A 26,139-nucleotide genomic window follows, 5' to 3' on the forward strand; every position below is an offset into this window, starting at 1 on the left:
AGGGGTATAATGTTCTGTCGCCGTAGGCCCCTTATTATCGTTGTACCAATAATAACTGGTGACATCTACGTAAAGACATGGAATCTATCATTGTTTCTCTGCGCAACGAATTTGGGAATAATTTCATTCATCAGGATGATAACGCCTCACCATACCACACAGGAAGGGTTCCAAACATTTCTCATAAGAATAATATCCAGACAATGAACTGACCGGCAAACTCGACAGACATGAATCCAATTGAGCACGTATGGGATTTCTTAGGGAGAGCCATATCCAATTGCCAAATCCACCTTCAACTTTTCAGAAATTGGTTTAACCTTTCAGGAAGGATATGTCTAAAAATTTCATTAATGACTTGATTCCTTGGATGCGTAGGCGTATTGAACAGTTGATTGAAAGAAGAGGTGGTAATGTGAACTATTGAATTTGGATTCAGTTGTGTTGTTTTTTTTATTTTTCGTCTCATCCTGCATAAAGCAAAGAGTAACAATCAAAGATTTTCTATCAAATAAATTGCAATTGAAATAGAGGAAAATATTCATCTCATTTCCAGAACATAGGTAGGTTTTTTATTTCTTGAGAAACCTAGGAAGTCAAGACTTTTGATGAGGTGTGTATATCTATAAAGTATTGAAGAGTAAGAGTAGCTTTGGAATACACGTAATACTCTTGAAGATGACCATGTCGACGAATAAATTCGACTAGGTAGGCCTGGGACTTGTTCAGAGACGTGGTCTCTAATGGCATACATAAATAAGGCTCGAAAGCTCAAATTCAATACTTTTCTCGATTTTTTAAAAAAGTTTTTATTGTGGGTTGAGCCTTTGTGTAGTGCACAATATTAAACCAATCATAAACCAGAGTTCACTAAACTGCAACGCTTCACTATAAACCCCAAAGGTTCCGCCACTGTCGCGGGCGAGCAGTTGGCAACACTGGTACTAGATCCGGCTTGGCAAACGGTCCCGAACGTGCGGTATAACGCTCTTTCTGCGTTACATAATATATGACGCGACATCTATAATTGTTATTTTTCTTGGAAATTGCAACGATAAGCCATGAAATAATTTTTATCGTGTGCATGACTTAAATGACGTCGTTATTGGCTGTTCGAAATCGTGGAGTGATCTTCGGTAGGTACGTTGCAGGTAGAGTTATTGCATTTTCGGGTAAAATACAGCCGTTTGATAAGTTCATCGGCTTCGGTTGCGTGCAAGATAAAGGACCCCGCACGTTTAGTACGGGAAATGGCTTTCCGTGAATTTGGCTGAATTTTTGATATGTTGTAGTTCTTGATGAACTGATCAGAAAAGTCCGTAGCCACAAAGCTCAAAAATGGACAGTTTTCGAGATATGGAGCTTTGAAAATGGATTTTTTGCAATTTTTGGGGTTTTTGCTCATCAATCGGGGAGCTCTCATTTATGGTTTTGATGGAATTTGGATGTTCGGCGGCCAGAACCCGACTGAGAGATGATCTACCTTGGTTATATTAGGCACCGCCATCGATAATTTCTTATACACTGCTCCACATTGGCTATGAAATGAGATACAAAATCCAAGATCTTCCATACATCTTTTCATGCCACAAAATGACGCCAGAATAATTCACATGACCGAGAAACGACATTTTGTGAGATTTTTTTAAGGGAGACCATAATAACTGAATCCTCATATATCTGATGTCCAATAATATCAAATATGTTAGCCAAAATGTTCATAACCAGGCACCGCTAGCTGTAATGGGGGAAAATGGGAAAATCATAATCATATATCCTCAGGGATAACAATTGTGATCACTATTGATGTCATTTACATATGATATGTGATTTGTTTCTCACAAATCTCGATAATCTGACAATGGGGTGCCAAGACATTTTCCTCAGAATGTCTCGAAATTGATGATAGCATCTCACAGACAAACGAATCCGTGAAAATGTCTGCAGTTTTGATACAATATAGTACTATCTGGGTAGAATATAGAAGTCCAAGTGTTGGAAGCTAACTATGAATGGAACTTCCGATATTAACCCACGACTTCTTGAAAATAATTTTTTTTTCTATGAACTTTTTGAACTTCACACATACGAATGAATATTATCTAATAATATGATCGTTGGCAGAATGAATGAGTATATCAATCAAAAACAATATAATAATGAGAATAACATTCATAATAATAATAACAATAATGATAATTTTGCCCTCGATTCGATTCATAATATTCTATTATAAATGATTTCTTGCGATTGCTAATATAATTTCAAATTGTTTTTTGTTTATTATCATTATGGTTATTATTATTATGAATGTCACTCTCATTATTATATTGTTTTTGATTGATCTACTCATTCATTTAGCCAACGATCATATTATTAGATAGTATTCATTCGTATGTGTGAAGTTCAAAAAGTTCATAGAAAAAAAAAATTATTTTCAAGAATTCGTGGGTTAATATGGGATGTTCCATTCATAGTTAGCTTCCAACACTTGGACTTCTATATTCTACCCGTATAGTACTATATTGCATCAAAACTGCAGACATTTTCACGGATTCGTTTGTCTGTGAGATGCTATCATCAATTTCGAGACATTCCAAGGAAAATGTCATTGTCAGATTATCGAGATTTGTGAGAAACAAATCACATATCATATGTAAATGAGATCAATAGTGATCACAATTGTTATCCCTGAGGAAATATGATTATGATTTTCCCATTTTCCCCCATTACAGCTCGCGATGCCTGGTTATGAACATTTCGGCTAACATATTTGATATTATTGGACATCAGATATATGAGGATTCAGATATTATGGCCTGTCTTGAAAAAATCTCACAATATGTCGTTTCTCGGTCATGTGAATTATTCTGGCGTCATCTTGTGGCTTGAAAAGATGTATGGAAGATCTTGGATTTTATATCTCATTTCATAGCCAATGTGGAGCAGTGTATAAAAAATTATCGATGGCGGTGCCTAATATAACCAAGGTAGATCATTTCTCAGTCGGGTTCTGGCCACCGAACATCCAAATTCCATCAAAACCAGAAATGAGAGCTCCCCGATTGATGAGCAAAAACCCCAAAAATTGCAAAAAATCCATTTTCAAAGCTCCATATCTCGAAAACTGTCCATTTTTGAGCTTTGTGGCTAAGGACTTTTCTGATCAGTTCATCAAGAACTACAACATATCAAAAATTCAGCCAAATTCACGGAAAGCCATTTTCCGTACTAAACGTGCGGGGTCCTTTTTCGCGCCAGTTCTGCCTTGCTTTGTTCGGTACGTATATACAGAAATTGAATTGCGGGATTCGATAATGCATCTATATTTATACGTTACGCGAGTAGCATGGTTCGATGTTGCGAATGTAAATAATTAAAATATACTCGGTGACATTAAAGTGGGGATGCTCGGAATTAGTTGGGTTATTTCCGAAATGCATATTATAGGGTGTTCATATCAAATCGATTTCTCAGATACTTTGAAAAAAAGTCAATATTCGTAAGTAATATCTTAAGGCCATTTATTTTTTCCTAAAAAATCAAAAAACAACGTTGCTTGAAAATATTTCAACAAGAAGAATGAATGCTGGTGACAACATAAATCCAAGTCGATGACGAGGATTTTTGCACCTGCACGAATGCTTTTTGTTCAAAAAAAAATGCTGACCTATTTATATTGAAGGGCTTCTTCTTCGTCCAAATAAAATCCTTTCATCTTTCCTCTTCACCAGAAGTAGACAACGCATATATTACAATTTAATCTGAAACCAAAAAAGAAAAGAACCAGAAAGGATCAATAAATGTTAGTTGAATGATGACAATTGAAATCACCACAATACAGACAGTATATAGGTATAAGCAATTACTTCGCATTGTGCTTTTTCGATTTTTTCAGAGGAAAAATTGAATGTCCGAATGGCAATTGATTTTTCAAATGGAAAAATATTTGTTAGAAGCTAAATACCTTCAGATAAGTGCGCTTCTAATCTTGATTGGATTCACGTATAGGTACTTTTGTTCTTTCAGCAAACAGTGTTATGAAAAATCGAGAAGTCATCAGTTCAGTGTGAGCATCGTCCTTGTCCAAGTAATTTATTGACGATACTGTTTTTTGTGTCATTTCTTACGAATATGGCGAATATGAATGAAAGGTTATAAAATTCAAATGAGTGTATTTTTTAATGACCACGTTTCAAATCAATTAGAATTAATTTTGGGATGAGGAGAAAAGTTGAAGACCTTCTTGAAGTATTCTATTCCGACACCATTATATTCGCAGCTGAAAATTGTAAATTCCTTACCAGAGACCAAAGAAAGAGATATTATCTAGAGACTACGTTATCTGAAAATCAGGATCATGGAACCAGAAATGAGGAAATCTTACTGATACTCAAGCACACAACATATAAGTTTAGAGTTCACTTGAAAATATTTCTTAATGCATTGTGCTTTTTCGATTTTTTCAGAGGAAAAATAAAATGCCCGAATGAAACTTCACATGACTTTTTCATGAGACTATAATTACTTGTTATCGAAGGTGTTATAATTTTTTGGTGAAATCAGCTATCAAGTTTTGCCGCGGGTAAACTCGGAAAAACTACTAAGAGGTTTTCTCATCTAGAAACCGTTTTCAATTCAAAGTTTAGCTTTTGTGATGGGTGTAAAACAAGACGGTGGAAAAAGTAACTTGATATTCGGCATAGATATTCCAACTTAGAGTTTACATCATCTAGTGATATGCCAATTTCGATTGTCAATCTACAGGGTGATATTTTTTTCTGGAGCAGTGTCTGTTATTTTCTTCCGGAACAGTTTTCTGTTGTGGCCCACTACTGTTTCAAGCATATGTGAAAGGACACAAGATTTAAAATTCATTTATTTGGTTTCTTTTAGTTTTGCCGTCCCTGCTACCGATTTCAGAGGGAAAATTTCAAACTATTATATCAAACGAATATAAACAATCGATAATCGCTTTCTCCTGATGTCCTAGATAAATAACCGAAAAAGTTTCAAATAAATCAATCCACTCTTCGAAAAATATTGTGTGTTTGGATGCTAATCATATCAGAAGAACTCGATTATTTTTGCCCGCGTGAATGCTACATTGCTGTATTTTGGGATAACTCACTTTATCAATATAACAACAAATTTGATTGAAATATGATAGATTCGGGGATATCGAAATATTAAAAAAAAATTATCTCTCATTGAAATGATCGCCATAAAATGTTTCACGAAAATACATTCTTCTATTTTGAAATGGATTTACGAATTTCAGTGCGTTCATATGGGTATTTTTTCAATAATTGAGAAAACAAAATTTTATCATGTCTTCAACTACGGACCAACAGGGTTTTTCAATAAGAGCTGTAATATTTCGACACTTGGCAAGTAAATACAACGAACGCCATTACTAGAAATGCTACGAAACACACTTCAAACACACAGAAATTCTTATAATTCGCTAAAATATGTTAAAAATTTTGCAGTCCCAGTTTGTAAAACTAAAGCACCTTATCGGTCGGCAATGGTGAAACTGTTGGAAAAATTTGTTTATTTCCAACAAACCGGCGCAACGTACCACACAAGAAAAACAAACGTATAACATGGCATACCTTCCTCCTTACAAAGAAATGAGCACCCATCGATTTCTCTAGAAAAAATTGTTTTTTTGAATGAAAATGAAACCTCTTAATGGAAAAACCTTCATAAAACGAATTTGGCCCATTTACAACATCAACCCAGTTATTCGTATCCTGCAACTACTCACAAAATTTATAGATATCGAAACAATCAATCTGAAGTGATCGTATAAATGGCAGCCGGCCGGATAGAATAGATTATCACCTCGATTTTTCCTTGATTTTTTGAAATCACTTTATGCCCGAAATTCAAAACTTCAAGACAATTGTGACCAATGTTTTATTAGAAGAAGCGCACGAAAATCATTAGAAAGGATTTCGCCGTATTGAGATAATTTCTATTGTAATTATGTCAGAGTCGAATTTAGCGTGTAGAGAGCAAACACTCTCATGTCACAACTCTAACAGTAATCACACTTACAACTTGAGGGGCTCATTTGGGCCTTCTTGGAAATACCAAATGACGAACACTTTAATAGGAAATTACTTCTAGAAGTGCTCCTAATCGTCATGTAAAACCAGTAAAAATAAGTTGATCCTAATATTTGGCTCATTTAACAGTCAACAAAGCAAACAGTAAGAAATTTATTTTATTCATTGGCGGCGGCTTGGTTTTGAGGGAGTGAAATACGAAAAAAATTTGTCAATATTGAATGAAACGATGAATTAACACCTCACTCAAGAAGTCCCGGGCCCAGTGCACAGATGGCACCGACAGTTCCATTGCTCTATTTTTTTCATTAGAAAATGTATGTTCAAATTTCGGTTTATAGAGTTGAATATGGATTTAAGATATTGAAGCTTGACGATACATTTGTTGTTCCTTGAAGCATGGATGGATACGAAATTCGTGTATTGATAAAACAATGTTTTTTATGAAAAAAATACTGTGCAAGCAAAAAAATGGCTTGATAAGTGTTTTTCATATTCTGCTCCATCGACAAAAACAGTGAAATAAAGGTATGCTGTATATCCAATGTTTTGCATTAATATTTGTCTGCTCGAAATGAGTGCCGCGCTTGCCCACCGCTGATCAAAAGTATCAATGCATCTTCGAATGATTTTCTTTTTTTTTTTTTTGATTCGATATATGACAGTGGATGAAACATGGATTCATCACTACACTACTGAGTCAATCAAGCTTCAAATGAATGTAAAGCAGGCGGTGAAAGCTTTTCAAAGCGACTGAAATCCTAAAGCTTGCACGGTTATGGTATCCATATTTTGGGATGTGCATGATATATTGTTCAATACCTAGTAAATACCTCATAAAAAGGTTGAAAATTCACTAAAAAGGACAAAGGAAAACCGTCAACAACTCAACTTAAATGAAATTGATTGCAGAAATTTAAAACATGACACAAATTGACCATAGTAAAATTGACGAATTATACTTTCAACTGTTTGGCCACAAGCTCATTATCTATAGACATTACTGGCTCTTCACAGATCTTATAGAATGCTCCAGGAATGATCAAGACTGATCGCTATTCAATATGTTTTCATTGTACATTGACATTAATTAGGAATATTGATTCACGATAGTTTCATCCTTAAATTTTTCGATTATTCTAGCATTTTTCCATAGCCTGGTAAAAAAATTGAAGGTTCTTTCAAGAGGTACAAAGTTGGTTTTAATTATTGAGATATCGAAAACAATAAAGTGAAAAGAAATAGACCCTCCATATTCTAGAACGTAAAAATAGGAGGCTCTTGGGTTATTTTCCCTTTTATTCCGTAAATTCACAAATTGGCGAAGGATCCAGGAAAATTTAGTTGTGAACATTTTTTGGTCAATTTGATGAAATAATTTCCATCAAACTCTGACTGTGTATTGTTATTTTCACCAATTTCGATGATGCGTTCCAAGCACAAGGACACAATAGTTTTATCTGACTATTATCTCCTTCAATATGCATTAAGAAATTCTTCCTGGTAATGCGGTTGCCAAAATCAAAACAAATTCTTATGGCCTGTACCACATTCATCCAAGTAACAGTGCACTCAATAATTCTCATCAATTAAGTCACCTTCAAGAGAAGTAAAACCGTCTTAAAACTTTTCAATACCTTTTCTGTACGAAAATTTGAATTTGTTTTCGAAGTAGTCTTCGACCTTTTTCACTAGGGTCGGAGTTCTCTCCCTGCATCACCTTGTAGCCTTTGTCTATGAAGCAGAATCTGAATAATACTCATCAAGCCATTAATTTCCTTGAACAGTATTTTATCTCATCGAAAAATGGTGTTTTATGAAACACAAAAATCGTTATCATCCATGTTTCAAATAACTACAAATTCAGAGTTACTCAACCCTCTATATCTTGTTTCAGACTCTTTAATCCGAAATTTTGATACGCATCTTTTGAAACATGGTACTAACGAAAAAAAGAAAATGGTATAGCTCTAGCGGTGCCCCCCGATGTGTGCCAGGTCTGCAACTTTTGAATGATGTGTCATAAAATCTACTCGGATATCATCAAATGAGAAATGTCATTTTTAGCCAAAATGGTAATACATAGTAGCTCCTCTGAATCATCTGCACGGTTCATTCTTTAGTTCAGCTATACAGGATATCTAGTGACCTGTAGTATAACTGAGAAACACAAGTTTTTTTCAAACAAATCTTCTTCTCAGCGAATTTATTAGAAGCGCAAGATTCAATTTAATAATGCAAAGTCTTATAATAATGAAACCAACCCGGATATACTTAAAAAATCACCAAAGTATACAGATGTATGAATTGTCTGCAGGAAAGGAGAAAAATAAAGCAGCAGAACAGGCTGAACGAAAAGATTGTAATATTTAGCTACAGTTCTTTCCGAAGAGTGCCCAGCAAATCTCCTTCTCAAAAAATTTCTTAGAATCACAAGATTCCATTCCATAGTATTGTAGCCCAAAAGCAACTCGGATATAGGAACTTCAAAAATCGCCGGAGTACAGATGTATAAATTAGCCGCAGGAAAGAATAAAAATTGAGCAGCAGAACTGGTTGAATGAAGTGAGTGTAATATTTAGTTATATATTGTAGTTTTTTCCGAAAAGTTTGCCGCCAACCATCGCAAATCTTCTCCTCAGCAAATGTCTTAGAATCGCAAGATTCTTTTCCATAGTACAAAGTCTCATAACGCAAAAGCGACCCAGGTATACATAGTTCCAAAATTGCCGAAGTGCTGATTTAAAATAAGCAACAGGAAAAAATTAAGCATCAGAACTGGATGAACGAAATGAGCGTAATATCTAGCTGTATGTGGTTCTTTCCGAAGAATTTGCAGCCAACCATCGCAAATCTTCTTTTCAGCAAATTTCTTAGATTCTGTTCCATAGTTCAAAAGCAACACGTCTATAGTTCTAAAATCGCCGGAGAGAAGATTTAAAATTAGCAACAGGAAAAAATTAAGCAGCATAACTGGCTGGAAGAAATGAATGTAACATTTAGCTATAGGAAATTTCTTAGAACCGCAAGATTCTGTTCCATAGAACAAAGGCTTATAACCCAAAAGCAACCTGGCTATAGTTATAAAATCGCCAAAGTGCAGATTTAGAAATTAGCAACAGGAAAAATGAAGCAGCAAAACTGGTTGAACGAAATGAGTGGAATATTCAACTATTTGTAGTTCTTTCCAAAGAGTTTGCAGCCAACTATGGCAAATCTTCTTCTCAGCAAATTTCTTAGATTCTGTTCCATAGTAAAAAAGCAACACGGATATAGTTCTAAAATCGCCGGAGAGCAGATTTGAAATTAGCAAAAGAAAAATATTAAGCAGCATAACTGGTTGAAAGAAATGCATGTAACATTTAGCTTTATGTAGTTCTTTGCGATGAGTTTGCAGCCAACCATCGCAAATCTTTTTACCAGCAAATTTCTTAGAATCGCAAGATTTTGTTCTTTAATACAGAGTCTCATAACAGTTATAACCCAAAAAAAAAAGCAAAAGCAACCGGATATAGTTCTAAATCGGAGAAGTGCAGATTGATAAATTACCAACAGGAAAAAATTAAGCAGCAGGAGTTCTTCCGAAGATTTCTCAGCAAATTCATAGATCTACCTCACAGCAAATATCTGAGAAACTCCAGAACAATTCCACAGAACAAAGTCTTATAACCCGATATCAACCCGGATATCCTGCAAAAATCCCCGAAATGCAGATGTATAAATTAGCAGCAGGAACGAACGAAAAGAAGGAAAAAAAAAGAAGCACCAGCAGAACAGGGTGAACGAAATGAGTTTGATAATTAGTGCAGAGGCGGAACGCTCGGAAGTGAAGCAGTTGCAGAAAAGTTACGACATCGTCCAGACGTCCGAGAGCAGGAAAAGCAGCGTCTAATAGAATTGCGTGTGCAAGCGGGGTGGTAGGGGACGTGCGGGGGCGGACGGCGGCGCGATGCGACCAGAGTTTGCGACTAACACCGTCTCGTTCGTCAGACAGTTGGCCGGCAACCACGGTGGCGGTGTTGCAGACACACAACATACACACGCCGTACGAGAGAACTCGCAAATTGCGAACAAAACAAGCAACAGTGGCACACAAGGAAGATCCTGCCGCATCCGGACTTCTAAATAAAGCACAATTCGCACCTACGGCCAAGTGAAAGGTCACACGACTTGCATAACACTCGGTCAGTTCGAGGGACCTCGCAAAAACGCCACTTCCGGTTAGCAGTTTCGGCGGTTGCCCCGCGCGTCAGAGTTATCCCACCGCCGTCTGCTACGCTGCTGATCCTATTGCGTTCATTCCGTCTGCCCGAAATTAAATCATCTACGTATGAACCTAGGACAACAGTTTAGAGCTTGCCACCGCACCGCCGCCTACCTTGATGTATTTCGCTCTAATCGTGGTCCCGTCTACTTTTAGTCAGTGATCAATCCGGTATCCTCCTTATGATTTCGAAATTGAGTGACGATCTACCTGTGTTTTGTGTTGGTGTCCTCCACGACTCGTCGCAGCATTGAAACTGGCCGCAGGTTGCGCTACTACGCACTGTATAATCAATGACAGAAAGGTATTGTTAATTTTTTTTTTTTACACTTGGCAGATTCGAGACGCACCTTCGGTTCGTTCGTTTCGAATTTTAATGCTAGCCAGAGTTCACCTTGAAAATTTGTCCGCATCATTGGTTAACACGACTATTTTTAAGTTTAATGGTTCCTAATGGCAATACTTGAACGCACGCATCATGCCGGTTTTGTGATGTGGAGTCGTGCAAAGTTTTCGCTCGTCGTACCACGAAAAAAGTGTTCGACGCACAAATTCTGTCAAGGTTAAAAGTTTGCTGAGATTAATCGGCGGATTGTTGTTGTTGAAACTTTTTATTTCTTTTCGTCATACACTTCAAAATGGAACGAAGTTCAAGAAAACCATATGAATGAACTACCTGGTACTATCTGTAATTTGAAATGAAGTAAATTTTCGGAATTTTGAACATATTAAGCAGTTTTGTTTGAAAAAATTTAAATTTTGGATGAATCCTCTCTCATCATAGTACAATAATATTTATTTTCAAAAATAGTTCCTGCGTGGATCAGGAAAATTGTTTATTATTTTCTGACATTTGTTTCACAGATATAGAAGGCAAACGACGCATTTCAGTGAATTGTCCAATCTGAAACAATGATCTATTCAAGGAACAAATTTTTTTTACAATATTTCAAATCGCGCGGGGAGAATTTTCCACAATCATGCCATTACATCTTTGCTTATATTGCTATTGGAATTTTTTTTCCTAATGATTAAGCTTCTTTTTTCACGGATTATATTATTTTTTGAGTGAATAAGTGGTTTAATTCAAAAGTAATTTATAGGTGATTTGATTGATTTTTTCAATGAGTCGAAATAAATATTTCTCGATCACAAAAGTATTGGAAAAAGGTATAATTGATCTTGAAGATGCAAGGCTCACAGGGAATTGTTAAAAATTCAAGACAATTAATAGTATATTCAAAGTATCAAATCTTTTGAACGATTTTCATTCTTTATTGTTTTACAGTGTGAATTTATATTTGGAAAGAATATTCCCTTTCAATGTTCATTTTTTTCAGTAATATAATCGGGAATCACCAAAATTGTTCATTATTTTTTTCAATAAGTTATTTTTTTTTTTCAGGTTTGAAATAGAAACTACGCATTTCAGTAAATTTTTCAATCTGAAACAATTATCTGTTCAAAGAACTTAGAATTTACCTTAAATAACTATTTTAAACTGTGTATTATGTTGTAACATCATCAGATAATTTTTTGAATGTTACTTTCAAATTTTTGTTTTTGTTTTGCATTATCTAAATTTGGGTGAGGGGATTTTCTATTTCATTTGGAATTTCTTTTTTTATTCATTAATCTGTGTTTTATATCTATATGAATTATGCTTGAAATCATGTTACTTGTTGAGTTGGTAAATTGTTGAATTTATATTTGATTTTTTCGATGAGCCGAAAGAAATATTTCTTAATCACAAAAATATTAGGAATAGGACCAATAGATGCAGTTATTCTTGAGGATGCAACATTCATAGATGTTTTAGGACATAATTTTGTGAACAACATTTCTTTTCGATGATTTTCATTCTTTATTTATTGTGTACAGTGTGAATATTTAAGTGCTTCCAATGCGTATATTCTATAAATATTTTCTTTCGAACATGAATGACTATTGGTCATTCACATAGTAAGAGTGTATCTCTTCAATCGAATATAAGTCGGTTTTATATTAAGAGTATTATTCATTTGATTGTAATATTGCGAATGATTTAATTGGAAACGTAACGTGCTTATCACGAAATATTTGTATACATCTTATTATCTATTTTATGATATTGTTTTTTTATTCGATAATTCACGTTAATATTCATTCGAATTGAGTCTTGATTTTGAAAGAGAAAAATCACTTTCAGTCTGAACTTGGAACATAAATTAATTATTCTTTATTGTAATTTTTTTGTTCAATCACTAAATCTGATTCCAATTATGGTTATTAACCATTAGCATTAGTTTCAATATTTCAGGGTTTTAGATAATCCATTTATATTCCCACCCTTGAACACTCCAATCTCACTAATTTTAATGTTTACATCAATAAAAGCATGTTTTTTCTTCATTATCTCAGTTTCATTTCATTTCATAAGATTAACCGCACGATATTGTTGAAATATTCCATCAGGATAAAATTATGTATTTAGTTCTGTAAAATTTCATTTTGATAGCGAAATAAAATATAAAAAAGACAATAGATCCGATATGATATTAAATAATGATAAAGCTCAATTCGTATGAAATTTAATGTTGGCTCCTTCTTCATAACCATAAAAATAAATACGAAAAACAAAACCTAACATTTTCCGGGCCTAGAGCATATTTGCTATACAACTTTTTTTTCTCGTTAGAACTAACCTTCAATAGATGCGTCCCAAAATTTCGGATTATACAGTTCAGTCGAGATCGAGAAGTTAAGTGTCGCTACAGTTGTTGGTGTTTAAAAAAATGGATAAATATGAGTTTCGTGTATTCATGATGAAAGCGCAGTATATAAAGCTATGGCTTTATAAATGTTAAGCAGTCCGACAAAAACCCTTAAAAGGTGGTGTGCTAACTAAAGATTCGGCTCTAATGCGATTGAAGTGATTGCCGAGGTTGAAGCCTATTTTGAAAGCAAAAGCGATCAATGAAAATGAATCTCTCTTAAGAAAAGAAAGTGCATTAGATTACATATATCTCTTGAGGGCGACTATGTTAACTATTCAAGTCGAATTGAAAAAAAATTTGTTCTTACTGGTTAGGCTTGGAACTAATTGAGTGAAATGTTCCTGTCGAATTTCAGAAGGATGGTATCATTTAAACCCTCATCTAGATAAGCTAACTGGCAATTATGGAATAATAACAAATCACATTTCATATACATAATATCTGCAGCAGTTCTGTGGTCCCTTACAACTCCAAAACAGTGATTCTTCAGAATTTCCTCAACATACTCGGATTTCACAAGTTACCTAAAAATGGTATAGTAGGTATTTTAATTATTTTCAGTACATAAATCATGTCAAAACTAACGCTTAATTAATTAAGTCTCCAAACCCAACATATTTGATTAATTTAATTAACAAGGGGGCAATTGAAGTGTAAAATAAGTTGTTGATTCGATACCACATTGAAATTTTCCGAATCAAGATTTTCCATTACACACGTCGATTGATCAAACGTACATACAAACCAAATATGTATTGATAGCTGATTCAGTAATACACTGAATTAGAATTTGAATAGTTGCATTTTCGTGTTGTGTAAATATATTGCATTATGATTGTAGACTCTGGAATTGTTGACTTCCCATGACGACCATTACATATTGTCATAGGGATTTAAATTTTTGCGAATGACGAGGTCTCTGGAAAAATACATTTTGTCCAGGCTGAATGAGCTACAACATTTATATGGGATTAGAATTGTTGTTTTCATCTTCTGGTACTTTATCACTGGATATTTTTGAAACTAGGGCATTTAGTACCTATCATAAAAGAAGTAACAAGAGCTCCAAAGTAGATACACATACAGGAAATGTTCCTTATGAACAGGACATTTGAAAGGCTCTATCAAAACTGAGAGAGCATAATTTTTTTTCGAAAGGAACCTTGGTTTGTGGTTGTTAAGGCCGGAAGAAGTAATACATATAGAACCTAGGAAGGTAGTGAAGTGCTGCCAGACTAATCAACAGTGCGTGATAGCACAGTAAATCTTTGAATCAGAGTCTTTGCAAGGCTAACATGACCTTATCGCTGCTTCCTGATTTTAATCGATTGATCGAACAGAAGTTAGAAGTAGGCAACATGCTATAGAACTGTAGGTGCTTCAGGAAACCAGCACTACGAGACTACACATCAAATCGTTGACCAATGTATTAGGCCAATTGAAAAGTCCCCGGTCCGATTCACAGATGGCGGTGCTAGTATTAAATCCATATGATTTTTAGTTAGTACCAACCTTTAAACGATACGTGTCAAAATTTGACAGCAGTCCGACCATTAGTTTGTGAGATATTGCGTTGTTAGTGTAGATACTTTTGTTATATGAAAAAAGATGGGAAAAAAATTATTGTGTTGTCAAAATATTGCTAATGATTCTGAGCAGTGTTTGAAGCTGTTTAAGTGCAATTAACCTGAAATTTTGCGTCGATATGTGACATGGTTCCATCATTTCACTCCGAAGTCCAATCGACAGTCAGCTTATTGGACTGCATACGATGAACCTAATTCAAAGCGAAGAAAAACACAACAGTCAGCTAGCAGGGTTTTGCCATCAGTATTCCGGGATGCGCAAAGTGTAATATTCATTGAGTACCTCCAAATGGGCCAGACTATCAACAGCGATTGTTATATAGCGTTATTGGATTGTTTGAAGGATGAAATCGTCAAAAAACGGCCCCATTTGAAGAAAAAAAGGTGCTGTTTCATCAAGACAATGCGCCGTGTCACAAATCAATGAAAACAATGGCAAAATTGCATGAATTGGGCTTCGAAATGCTTCTGCATCCATCGTATTCGCCAGATCTGGCACCCAGCGACTTTTTCCTGTTTTCAGACCTCAAAAGAATGCTCGCTGGAAAGAAATTTAGCGCCAATGAAGAAGTAATCGCCGAAAGTAAGGCCTATTTCAAACCGAAAGACAAATCGTACCTACTACAAAAATGGTATCGAAAAGTTGGAAGATCGGTATAATCCGGTCTATGTCCCTCGAAGGCAACTATGTTGAATAATAGTATCGAATTTTGCTAAAAAAATATATTTTACTATGGTAGACCAGGGACTTTTCAATTGGCCTGATATTTGAATAAGAAACGTGTTCTTCTCAAGTGAGTAAAACCAGAGAATATAATAGCCAATTCTCTGTAAAGATTCGTTAAAAAGCTCTTGACCATCTGAAACTCTCTTGGTGAGTTCTTCCTCAAGTGATTTCGAAAGTTTATCATTGAAAATAATGAACCAAGAACTGAAACTGAGAACCGATATGTATGATCGTGATAATCATCACAGGTTTTTAAACTTGCATTTATTGTTGGAAGCAATATTAATTTGAGAGCTGAATATACAGGGTGTTTCCTATACATGCGGCAAAAATTCAGGGGGTTGTTCCTTGGACTATTCTAAGAATATTTTGTCCTTTGATGATTTTTGAAAAACCTATTTGTTTCGAAGATATAGGGGAAACAAAATTTCAGATAATAACATTTTATTATGAAAAATTACATGAAAATTCAACTCAACCTACAAAAACTGTTGAAAATGACCACCTCTAGCCAGCATACAAGCATCCAATCTTCTCCTCATTGACTGCCGAACCCTTTCAAAAAAAAAAAAAAAAAGAGGTTTTTCAAAAATCATCCAAGGACAAAACATGCTTAAAATAGTCCAAGGAACAACCCCCTGAATTTTTGCCGCATGTTTAGGAAACACCCTGTATATTTACATTTACTTATTATAAACTGAACCAATTTCCAGGCGATGATTTCGAAAATTACTCCTGGCACTTTCAATTTATTCGTTACTTCATTGATCATTACTAGAGCTGGCTAGCTAGCCAATCAGATTTGAAATTATGCTCGAAATTATATTTTCATGATGTGATTCACTATGGTTTTATGAATGCGAAACTACTATGACCTATGATCTGCATCAAAGCTTGAACGCTTAGGTACTAACCTTACTTAAAATACTGCATTGTGTAATAATTTAAACTTGCGCTGTATGTGAATGTGTTGAATATTCATCAACAGCTTTTAGAGAATATTCGAGAAAACTTTTTTTTCGAGTAGACAGTATCTGGGTATACCAATTTGGAGCAAATTCGTAATTGAAAAACTAATTAATGTGTTTTCAGCGCTTAATTGTTCCAAAATAACTACAGGCATAAACCCGGTTGTATATTAATAACTAATAATTTCAAATGCACACTTTTCTTGGCAGTATTCTAAAGTGTTTTCGAAAATATGAAAATAGGTTTTATTTTGTTTATATGATCAGTTGGCAGTAGCCGAAAGATATATATCTTCATATAGATCCTTTTATTTCAACTCGAACTGTTACAACTTCAAGAAGTTATTATTTGTAAAGCTATTCTTACAAATACTTCAAAATTACCTTATACATATAGGTAATTTTGAAGAATTTGTAAGAATAGCTTTTCAGATAAAAACTTCTTAATAGTTCAATATTGGAATATTACATGAAAAGGAGAGGTGCTGCAGCGGTATATTTTGCGGCCATTTGACTGATATAGTTTTTCATCATTAATGAGATACATACCTTTTTCTTTCAGGCAAGTGGGAATTATATCTATCTATAACATAATTTTTTTCTGTATATACGAAAAAAAATATTTTTTTCTCTACAGTACAGAGTGGGCAAATCAGCGAGGTAAGCGGCTATATCTCAGGATCCACTCATCGTGAAGACTTGCGGAGGAAATTTTTACCACTAAAGTGCACAAGAAAACACACTGGAAATTGTTTTGAAGTTCATACCTCTACCGCTAGGGGGCGTAACAGCTATCGTCGAGTGGAAAAATGAATTTTACTAGAAAATGTTTCATATGAAGTTGAAAAAAAAATAACATCACTGTAATCCTTGGAAAATTCTTTATATTTTTGAATTATCAGTTTGGAATTTACGACATCTTATAAGGGTGGGGGGAAGGGAGAAATCTGACTGAAATGTCTGTAACTTCAGTTTTGCTCAACATTTTTGAGCAAATTATATCCCGTTTGAGGGATAACATCTTGTTGATTAAGAAAAAAATATACTCATGATGAATATGTTTTTGCTGCTTTTGATAGGGGGCGCTAAGTCAGAAGTTCATTGTTTTGTTCATTTAACTCCGAAATTTCAAATGTAATGATAGGATTTTTCCAACAGAAACAGAAGTTCCATCCAATTTGCATGAAAAAACCTGAAGGTTGCAAAGCGATAACTTCAGGCGTTCTGGAATTATGGCCTCATGTCTTATTTGCCCACCTTGTACATTTTAGGTATTAACTATTTATTTATCAGTGAGTAAGTACAACCTAATAGTTGCAGACAAATTTCGGCTCGAATTACGATGTTTCATGAATGCCTATCCACCTTCTTGAAGCAAATTCAGATCACATTATAAGCTAATCGAGAAATCTGATCCGTCGCTATCTAGCTAACTTTCCTCGGCTGTTTGCGGTGCGGAAAAGTTACTTTTCTGGCTTACAGGCCGTCAAAATTTATCCCTTCTGGTTTCTTTTGTATATATTATAAAATACATATACACTGTGTCCGTAAAGTATGGAACAAATTCATTTTTAGCTAAACAGACCATTTTAAGAAATAATCCTGAGACACGTCGATTTTTTATTTTAATTTACCGTATTTTGAAATAATAATCTAATATACAGGGTGAATTACTTTCGAGCAATGACGTCACCATCATTTTTTTTTAATGGAACACCCCAATTTCGTCTCAATTTTCCAATTACTCTAGCTGAGCTGATTTCAAAAATGTATCACATGTTGATTCCAATTGGTACAGGCTGGACAAAAAACAATAGTTTTGTGTGTGCCCATAAAGTAAGGCGTAACATTCTTTATTAGTTAAATTAACAATATTATCAAAAATACTTATTGTCTAGCGGCAATTGGTTTGAATGTAACACCCTTCAGTTTGTTACATTTTTAGATTAATAAAAATGAGCTGTTTCCAAACATGTTTGGTACTTGTGGTCTAGCAGACAGAATATGACAGAAATTATTTCTTATTTTTATACATTTTTATTAATCAAAAAATGTAACAAACTACAGGATGTTACATTCAAACCAATTACCGCTAGACAATAAGTATTTTGATAATATTATTAAATTTAACTTATAAAGAATGTTACGCGTTACTTTATGAGCACACACAAAACTATCGTATTTTGTCTATCCCAATAGAAATCAACATGTGATACATTTTTTAAAACACCTCAGCTAGAGTAATCGGAAAATTGAGACAAAATCACCCCCATTTTGTCTCAATTTTCCATTTCCATTTGAAAAAAATGACAGTGACGTCATTACTCGAAAGTAATTCACCCTGTATATTAGATTATTATTTTAAAATACGGTAAATTAAAATCACAAATCGACGTGTTTCAGGATTATTTCTTAAAATGGTCTGTTTAGCTTAAAATGAATTTGTTCCATAGTTTACTGACACAGTGTATACAGAAGGTTTATTATATCTATTTTTGGATGTTTATAGTTATTTTGCAGTTTGTACAATTATTATAGGTTGAACTCTACCTAAATTTGTCCCTTATATTATCTGAAAAAATCAGCGATATTGTTGTTTTCTTTTTCGCTATTAACGGTACAGATTTTTGCTCGAAACTTTTCCTTCCAAATATGATATTTTATCTGCTTGGTACATACCTACATTTTATTTCTAAAGATATATTAATATATCCTTCGGCAACCGTTGAGGATTTCCATGGCCATTTCCCCTTTGAGGAAAACTGTTGACCGACGGAAACAATTTATATTAGGCAAATTTAAAACATTTGCTACAACTCATGGATTTTTGAGCAACTCCATCCACGACTTACTTACTACCGTTTTCTTTCGAATATTCGAAGACAACTCTCAAAATTTTCCGAATAGCTTACAACAAATTTGAAGAGGCATGTAATTTTCGTTCATTACATATTATGATCTTTGATGTTCGTTTTGTAATGGGGTATTTAGATCGAGACCTTTGATCCATAATCTTCAATATCATCCAAATTCAGTTTATATCATCACGTCATTATGGTGATGTGATCCGGCAACATCAAATATCAAGACACCTAAAAGGTAAACCCTTCATGTACCGGGTTTTTCACTATAATTTGACCCCCCCATTTAACTTTGTTAATGAAAGACGTACAAAAAAAATATATTCGAAATCAGGGGAAAAAGAGCTAGACAAATATAGAAAAATATGCAGGGTGTACCATTTGAAAAAATGAAGTTGCTATCAATATGTTGTCCACTCTGTATATATTTCGTTTTGTGAAATCATTTTAAAAAAAAATAGTCGATTTCGTGAAACTTTTGTAGGAAACATTTTTTTGTACCTCTTTCATTATAAAGGTGAAGGAGGGGTCAAAATTATAGTGAAAAACCCGGAACATGTTTCAATGATAAACATTCCTTATTCTTCGTCATCGGTTAGTTGTCTTATTCTTCAAAGTATGCTGTATATGTAGTGGCAAAGAGGATTAGGGCAATGGATTTCCGTTATGAAATGCCGTCGGCATAAGCCACTACATATACAGCGTATTCCTTATTCTTTAAGGGTGTACAACATTTCTCACTAGGTTTTTCAGTGCATATTCATTTTGATTCTGTGTGGAAATCGCTGGGTTGATTCTTTCAAATCTTGGAAGAAACCTTCGTATGGCAGTTCAGAATAAAATCACTAATTCACGAATCACGAATTAAAAGGTTTTTCAATCGCATCTCAATTATTTCCATAATGAATTTCAACATTCTTTCATTATCATGGAATTGAACATTTCCTAAAACACTACTTTAAGCCAATTGTCATTTATCGCTTTCCTATTCTGAACTTTTGAACTGAAATACTCGAGAACGTATATTCTTTTTTCAGAACAACTCTAAATAGATTGCATCCAAAATCGGTGAGTTCATTTATTTCAAAATATCAGCATCTTCTTTTGTACTGAGTCTGAGTGTAGCATTCACTATTCACAATCTCACACGGGAAAGTATGGCTTTTACTACTAAATACACATTGTACTATTCCATTGTAATAAAGAATATAATCTGATTCGAAATGGAATCAGTAAATATAATCATACCTGAAATCGAGAACTACTAAAACAATGATCATTGATTTTTCATGAGTGCATGCACCCGTAGAGTCCACTAAACTGTACAGGGTGGGCAAATTTCGATGTTTTAGCACTACAACTTTTGAACCAGAGGAGATAGACAAAATCTGATTGCCACTTCTCGATCTCTTTTTCTGAGAAACTAACAAGGGTAGTATTCATTTTTTACCACCTTCTTTTGTTTTCGAGTTATAAGCGAAAATTGGAAAAATGGCGATATCGAAAAACATTTATATCTCCGCTAATACTGATGATAGAGCTCTGAAATTAAAACATTATACAGGCACTTTTTTACGTAGAATCCAGTGGCGTGCTCGTATTTTCAAAAGGGTTTTCAATTACGAAGCTATGACCGAAAGTTATGTTTTTTCAAATGGGAACACTAGATTTTTGTGCAATTTTCTGAAAGCTTAATTTTTCCTGATTTCAAAAATATATAACATCGTATGATTCGTATCAATATAAATAATAGAAAATGGCCAAAAACCTCTTTTCACCTAAGAGTCTCAATATTTCTATGGTTTCAACTGTTGATGAGCCTTTCTATAACAAGAGCAGTGTCCTTCCGTCAATCTGATTATATCTATGCTTTTCACTTATTCCTACAAAATTCGAATCTAGATAATGTTTTATACATTTTTTATCTAAAAATTGATTTGGAAATAACGGAGAAACCACAAGATCGAATTTTTCAATCGAAAGAGTTGTATTGAGATGCATGTATCAGGAGATTATTAACATAGGTCTCCAGAATCAATACGCACAAGTACCAATCCATTTTAAACAGCATATGAAACAATGCATATATGATTGAACTCAACATTTTATTACGAAGGGACAAACAAGAAATAATATTCAACCTAATAATGACAACAATTGCACAATGCACAGTCGACACCTCTTCTCGATATTTCAATAGATGAATATTTGAAACTGTGTTCAAGCTACCTAGGAAACTTTTTCCAAGTTCGTTTATCTTATCGAAACTATTTGTATAAAATAAATATAGATTCGAATTTTGTAGAAATAAGTGAAAAGCATAGAAATAATCAGATTGACGGAAGGACACTGCTCTTGTTATAGAAAGGCTCATCAACAGTTGAAACCATAGAAATATTGAGACTCTTAGGTGAAAAGAGGTTTTTGGCCATTTTCTATTATTTATATTGATACGAATCATACGATGTTATATATTTTTGAAATCAGGAAAAATTAAGCTTTCAGAAAATGGCACAAAAATCTAGTGTTCCCATTTGAAAAAACATAACTTTGCGTCATAGCTTCGTAATTAAAAACCCCTTTGAAAATACGAGCACGCCACTGGATTCTACGTAAAAAAGTGCCTGTATAATGTTTTAATTTCAGAGCTCTATCATCAGTATTAGCGGAGATATAAATGTTTTTCGATATCGCCATTTTTCCAATTTTCGCTTATAACTCGAAAACAAAAGAAGGTGGCCAAAAATGAATACTACCCTTGTTAGCTTCTCAGAAAAAGAGATCGAGAAGTGGGTATCAGATTTTGTCTATCTCCTCTGGTTCAAAAGTTGTAGTGCTAAAACATCGAAATTTGCCCACCCTGTACATATGGGATGAAATTTATTATAATGACATCGTTGTCGATTATTTTATTCAGATGAGAAGTTCTGATCATCCTACCCTGAAAGGACCAGGCAGCCTAATGAAAAAATTGTCACCGGTTGATTTTTCCGAATTTTTCGTGTTGTCCTGAACAAGAAAGTTTATTGGTCCAACTCAATTATATGACTAGTTTTCCAGATACAGGATGTAAAAATTGGAAAATGGCATTTCTTCAAAATAATATTTCTCGTAGGAAAACATAAGGTTATAATTTTGGACTGGTTCTCATTAAAACATATTGTTACCTACGGGGTGAGTCAAACATTATTTAGAATGGAATTCGTTCAGTTCACAATTCACCCTGTAGGTAATTCAAAAAATCGTCCGTGATAATTTTTGTCATTACTCTTAGTTCGAGAACTTTATAAAGATGTCAAACAATACTTTTCGACAACTTTTTTAATAACGATCGCCCCTCTTAATGTACAACCCTGTGTATTTCAAACACTGGTCATAGCAAAGCTAATACTGAATGACATTATATGACTCTTTCAATTACAGACTTAATCATGAACTTCAAGAATTTCATTTTGACTAACCCGGATGTAACAATAATCTTGTTATTAAAACCAGTCTAAAATTATTACCTTATGGGTAAGCAATATATGTCGCGCAAAAATGTTTCATTCAAGATGTTATTCTACGAGAAATGTTACTTTAAAGAAATGCCATTCAGCAAATTCGACACCCTATCTCGAAAACTAGTCATAGAATTGAGCTGGTCCTATATATAGTCTTTCTTGTCATGTTCTACGAAATAAGAAAAATTCAAAAAAATTAACCGGTGACAATTTTTCCATTATAGGCTGCTGTCTGGTGTTTCGGCTAGAACAATCCAGTTATAATTTTTTTCTCCTCCAACGATTCCAAAGATTTATCATTGAAAATAACATACCAAAAATAAACACCCGATGAGATAATTCCAGGAAACCAAATTCTAAATGTTGGTGCAAACGATATTCGCCCGTTTTATTATTCTGAAAGCTTACCTAATTAAAATGAGATGAATGACTGTGAAGACCTTGCTAAAAGTTCAACTAACCGTATAGCTTATTCGCATTGGAAGAGTTGAGTACCTGTTATATACAATTGTTTAGACACACTTTAATCGATGAGTCCAACCGAATATTTGATGAAGAGAGAAACATTGTGTGGTATTCCCATATCGCACTATGGTGAATTTTATTGGACATTTTCGTTAAAATGATCGCCTTATTATTATAGTACTGAGTGAAAATTAATTTATTATATTTATCGACGATAATAGTATATTGTGCAACAAGTGGGGAAAGTACAACTTTTCTCGCGAGTGTGGAAGTTTGTGGCACGAGCCTGAAAGGCGAGTGCCGCAAACACACGAGCGAGAAAAGGACTTTTCTTACAACTATTATGGAAAGTAGCGTATTCTTCACAGCTTACTCAATTTCAAAACTATGTATTGCTCATACTGTGGGAAATATTATTTCTCACGGCACTTTGCCCACACTTCGCTTGGTAGACCAATGAAATTGGGCTTTTGAGTCGTTTCTATGGAAACACAATAAATTAGCACATACTGTCAACGAAGGCCATTTTGAGTTGAATCAAGTCCATTACTTGAATCATTGAAATTTGTGCAGTTGTAGGAAATAGTATAGTGTGCAACATGTGGAGAAAGCCTTTTTCTCGCTCATGCGTTTCCACACTCGCGAGAAAAGTAAATATTTCCCACAGTATGAGCAAAACATAGTTTTGAAATTGAGTAAGCTGTGAAGAATACGCTACTTTCCATAGCAGTTGTAGGAAAAAGATGTTATAGAGCTCATTTGGACACTTAGTATTCAACAGAGAGCAACTTGTTCCCCATTTATTTATGAAATTTTCTGAAATATCGTATTACTATCAAAAACGCAGCACTTTCAGTTGAATATCGTTGAGAATTAGCAAGGAATGAAACGAAAATATTTTCCGCCTTCATTGTAAATTTAAAAAAGATTCAACAACTTACTTACCTATATGACATGATTATTACGATACGATACCATCGGTTTTGGGTAATGTAGAGGGTAATGTTATAGATGAGGAATTCCGAAGAAACGATACTCCTGAAATTCATCATAACTATTCAATTGTTTATTTCACATGTATAACCTGAATTTCAACCTAGTCCGAACGGTTGTTATGGAAATATAAAGCATTTTTTATATTCTGCAAAATTTTAAATTGCTCGGATCTATTTTCACTGAAACATGATCCATATCCCTACCTTTCATGTGTTGCTTTTAAAATGTATTCATTTTGGTTCTATAGCATAATCCTCCTACCGTAAAAACTGCCCCAGATTTTTATTATTATTGTCGTTTTTATTTGTTAAAAAAAACGATCTCTCCGGTCCAAAAACAGTTACACGTTATGAATAGACAGGCTTTTTAATAACTATATTTAGGTTATTCGAGCCTCAAATAAGACTATTCTGCGAATTGGTGAATTTATATTAATTTTTGAGTGACCTTTCTTGGAACCGATTGCTCTTATATCGTTTTGTCAGAATATCTGTAATTTTCGCATTTTGAGCCAGGAATGCTTTCAAACGAAGTTAGACTTACTGATGACGAATCAAAACCTTGGTTGAGGTAAATGAAAAACCTATATTTCCGTCATTACAGATCTGATTGGGTCAAGATTTTGCGTCTAGATGAAAAATCACCATTACAAATTTTGTTTTCAAAGCGTCATCACAATCATGAAAAATAGAATATCGAAACACTAAAACCTAATATTTCAATGACAATAGGTGCGATCTAGTAGATATTTGGAGTGTTTATGAAGAATAATGATATTCCCGTGATTACAAAACCTATTGGTCAAGATTTTACATATACATATAGAATAACCATGTCAAGATCAACATCTTAGGAAATTCAAGAAGAAAATTTGAAAAAAGGGAAAAGCACTGAGCGTTCGTTCATTCATGCACCATGCAGTGTTGTGGTCACCAAGAGTAGGTACAATTAGCGAATTAATGAAGAAGCCAAATTTTTTGTGTGAGATTTTGGTTCATTTCGTGAATTGTGAACGACATGAGGTTGCTGGTGGTGAGCAGTACTGAGTTCTTGTATTAACCGAAGTTTAAAAGAGCATTGGCCCAATGCTTCAATCTGAAACTCTTTGAATTTGGAGCAGAGTCATTTGCAAAATGCCTCATTAAAAAAAAGGCTTGAAATCAACTAATCAAGGTTTTTTCCACACTGTGAGCTCCAGAAACACTTTTTTCTGGTATTTTTGAATGACCTAAAAACGATCATTCACAGCAGTCAGCAATATTAGTAGGTATGTACATCCAAAATAAGAAAGAGAAGAAAAGTTTATTCAGAAGTAGGTAACAACAATTACAAACTCTTATAAATTTTAAAATAAAACAAAATTTTATGAACATATATTGAGGAAGAAGAATCGATCTAAGGTACATAAAGAAATGTATCTTGTGTGCCAATTTTCTCTTCCCAAAAAATTTACCTTTGAATTCATAGGCTTTGAGATGAAGGCAACAGCCCGGCGGCAGGAACGGATCGGAGGAAAAGTCCAGAATGAAACCATATAAAATGATGAAACAATTAATTTAAAGAACTCGAATGAGGCTAAGTCTGAAAATGGAGCTGTAGGTAAGGTTTTTATATAAACATAGAGGCGTGTAATGCTTCTTTTTCCCCACTAAATTCCTAACAGAAGGCACTAAAACACCAAATCATTGACAGGCAAACCTACGGTTGGAAACTAGGTTTCCCAATTCTTCCTTGTCTTTTCCGTCATCATATGGCTTCTAAAGGTGTACCTGATCGATTCCCACTGAATTCTCAGTAAATAATATGATTTCCATGACTTGGCGCTTTTATTGGAATAACCTTCATTCATTGTTATCGGCTTTGCTATGTTATCTGAAGGAACCTTCGATTTCGACTGCTGCCAAATCCCATCCCACCCTTTCCAGTTCAGAGATCC

The 26,139-nt window shown here is 34.2% G+C and overlaps 1 protein-coding gene across 6 annotated transcripts in view; it reads left to right on the top strand.

Moving 5' to 3' along the window:
- The window catches only part of LOC123686407 (zinc finger protein 184-like), a 110,946-nt gene that overhangs the window by 35,353 nt on the left and 49,454 nt on the right, over positions 1–26,139 (top strand). Inside the window, exon 1 of one of the 6 annotated variants that reach the window (XM_045626549.1) lies at positions 9,644–10,645. The exons of 4 other annotated variants lie outside the window; for them this stretch is intronic. The gene's annotated coding sequence lies outside the window, so the exon portion shown is untranslated. Of the gene's footprint in view, positions 1–9,643; positions 10,646–26,139 lie in introns of those variants that run through there. One more of the 6 variants, XM_045626516.1, reaches the window with a different exon arrangement.

Source organism: Harmonia axyridis, chromosome 1 (assembly GCF_914767665.1).
Source record: "Harmonia axyridis chromosome 1, icHarAxyr1.1, whole genome shotgun sequence".
Classification (NCBI taxonomy): Eukaryota; Metazoa; Arthropoda; class Insecta; order Coleoptera; family Coccinellidae; genus Harmonia; species Harmonia axyridis.